This window comes from Etheostoma cragini, unplaced genomic scaffold (assembly GCF_013103735.1).
Source record: "Etheostoma cragini isolate CJK2018 unplaced genomic scaffold, CSU_Ecrag_1.0 ScbMSFa_80, whole genome shotgun sequence".
Lineage (NCBI taxonomy): Eukaryota > Metazoa > Chordata > Actinopteri > Perciformes > Percidae > Etheostoma > Etheostoma cragini.
This window is the reverse complement of record NW_023269428.1, coordinates 192,535-195,966: the sequence shown is the minus strand read 5'-3', so window position 1 is coordinate 195,966 and position 3,432 is coordinate 192,535.

The window sequence follows — 3,432 nt, the reverse complement described above, 5'->3', positions numbered from 1 at the left end:
ACACACACACACACACACACACACACACACACACACACACACACACACACACACACACACAGACACAGACACACACACGTTATATTCAATTATATTAAAGCTAAAAGATAAAAACCATTATTTCATCATTAATGAAGACATGTTGGTCACCATTTTGTTGCTATAAGTATATAGTTCATTGTTTGTTATATTACTTCTGTTCTATAATCTAAGATGTTCTGCTACATTTTGTTATAATCCAGCTCTCCTAAATGTGTCAGAGGTAGAACTGATTGTTAGGGGTGCTCCCTGAGTCTGGTTCCAGCCTCTTACCCCCTCTGATCTTCTCCTGAACCTTCAGTCACACTCCAACTCAAAAGATAACGGATAAGCACACACACACACACACACACACACACCTGTGGCCAAGAGCCTCCCTCCCCCCCTTTGTGAATAAGACCAGGGGGTCCAGGAGCAGAGAGGCAGACAGATTTGGGGGAGAGCCGTGTTGGGGGGACTCTGTATTTGTCTCTAGGATATCCTACAGTATGTAATAAAATGGATTCACACATCCACATCTGAGATGTTTACTACTAATTGAATGAACCCTGAGATGGAGCAGGATTTAGCTCCAACACACACACACACACACACACACACACACACACACACACACACACACACACACACACACACACACACACACACATATAAATATATATATGACAGTATCCTAACAGTGAAAAACATCCGGATCAATAAATATGGATCAGAAACTGAATTCCTTTCCTCCTCCCTCCCTCCCTTCCTTCCTTCCTCCCTCCTTCCCTTCCTCCCCCCCGAGTGTAACCCTTATCCGAGTCTGATGAACCTACCCGCCGTTTTCTTGTTCTTGTTCTTCTTCTTGGAGGCCAGGACGCTCTGGTCCAGCGGGAAGTCCACATCGTGGACCTGGATGAGAGAGTCAGGCTCCGCCCCCTGCTGAGCCACACCCCCCAAAGCCTGCAGCTGGCGTTCTAGAGACCGCAGGTGACCCTGAGGAGGCGCTGGGGGAGGAGGGGAGGCAGAGACGCCCAGCTGATGGGTGCCGCCACCGTCCGGGGGACGCTGCTCCTCCTCTGGATCGTAGAGACAAGCTTCACTTTAGTTAACCTGGTCCCTGTGTCCACCAGACTCCATGTAAATAATCACTACTTTTAGCATGTATAGAGCAGCATATCTCCACCAGACTCCATGTAAATAATCACTACTTTAAGCGTGTATAGAGCAGCATATCTCCACCAGACTCCATGTAAATAATCACTACTTTTAGAGTGTATAGAGCAGCATATCTCCACCAGACTCCATGTAAATAATCACTACATTTAGTGTGTATAGAGCAGCATATCTCCACCAGACTCTATGTTAATAATCACTACTTTTAGCGTGTATAGAGCAGCATATCTCCACCAGACTACATGTAAATAATCACTACATTTAGTGTGTATAGAGCAGCATATCTCCACCAGACTCCATGTAAATAATCACTACTTTTAGAGTGTATAGAGCAGCATATCTCCACCAGACTTCATGTAAATAATCACTACTTTTAGTGTGTATAGAGCAGCATATCTCCACCAGACTCCATGTAAATAATCACTACTTTTAGGGTATCTGCTGGGTTTTCTCACCTGTACAGTCAACAAACACAAACTGTTCCTCCAGACCCGGGTCCACGGTGCAGCTCCTCCCGGCTCTGCGGCACAGCTGCCGGGTCAGACTCCGACCTGCCGCGGCCTCTGAGCCCCGCAACGACCCCGGCTGAGCTGCAACGGGGACCCGGCGGACTGGAACCCGAACCGCGTGGCGGACCCCCACCTGGACCACCTTCCACATGTTGAACGCCTTCTTAAAACAGCACGCGCTCACCTTGGATGTCCCAACCAAACAGACGAGTCTTCTCCGCTACCAGTTTAACTTCCTGAACGGATATGACGTAAAACTCGTCTTATCATCATGTTGCGTAAAAATATAAAATATTCGGTTTAATGTTTGAAATGAAACCGAATATTTTACCGCAGGGTGACGTAATCCAAACAGGGGTGACGTAATCCAAACAGGGGTGACGTAATGAATATTAATGTTTAGAGCTTAATTAGAATTAATATTAGAATTAATAAATACAAAAATACAATATCTTTTCCAGAATCATTTTTTCATTCATTCATAATTAATTACTTCACAACAGAGAAGTTAGATAATAAAAAATACACACACACACACACACACACACAGACACACACACACACACACACACACACACAGACACACACACACACAAACACACACAGACACACACACACACACACACACAGACACACACACACACACACACACAGACACACACACAGAGACACACATACAAACACACACAAACACACACACACACACACACACGCGCACACACACACACACACACACATAGACACACACACACACACCACCCCACAGCAGCTTCCCCTGAGAGAGTGAGACCTCCTGTCCCCTGAGAGAGTGAGACCTCCTGTCCCCAGAGAGAGTGAGACCTCCTGTCCCCAGAGAGAGTGAGACCTCCTGTCCCCAGAGAGAGTGAGACCTCCTGTCCCCTGAGAGAGTGAGACCTCCTGTCCCCTGAGAGAGTGAGACCTCCTGTTTTCCCAGAGGATCTTTGGTTACCAGATAACTTCCTGTCCTCCTCTCGTCTCTTCCCCCCAGTTCCACCATGATGAAGTCCGGGATCAGGTCTCTGAGAAGAGCTGCTGCTCTGCTCTGCACGCCTGGACCTGCAGCTCAGGTGAGTCCACAACCACAACCCGGACCACAACCAGAAGCAGGACCCCAACCAGGTCTCTGCGTCTCTGCAGCTTTCTGCAGACCTTAGCTCACCTGTTGAGTTGTGTAGATGGTGTGTAGTTGATTGTGTAGTGTTGTATTGTGTAGATGTAGTGTAGTGTTGTGTGGTGTTGTGTAGATGTTGTGTGGTGTTGTGTAGTGTTGTGTTGTGTAGATGTTGTGTAGTGTTATGTTGTGTAGTTGATTGTGTTGTGTGGTGTTCTAAGGGATAATAAAGTTGGGTTGAATGACCCAGAGAGTGATCAGCTGATCTCTGGACCCTAACCTCTGAGAGAAGAAGGTCCAGTCCCCCCCCCCCCCCCCCCCCCCCCCCCCCCCCCCCCCCCCCCCCCCCCCCCCCCCCCCCCCCGCACACACACACGCACGCACGCACGCACACACACACACACAAACACAGAGTGAGTCGGTACATGTTCTCTGGGTCTCTCCTGTAGTTTATTATATTTATTATTATTATTATATTTATTATTATTATTATTATATTTATTATTATTATTATATTTATTATTATTATTATATTTATTATTATTATTATTATTTGTTGGTATTTGGCCACCAGGGGGCAACAGGAGTACAATAATC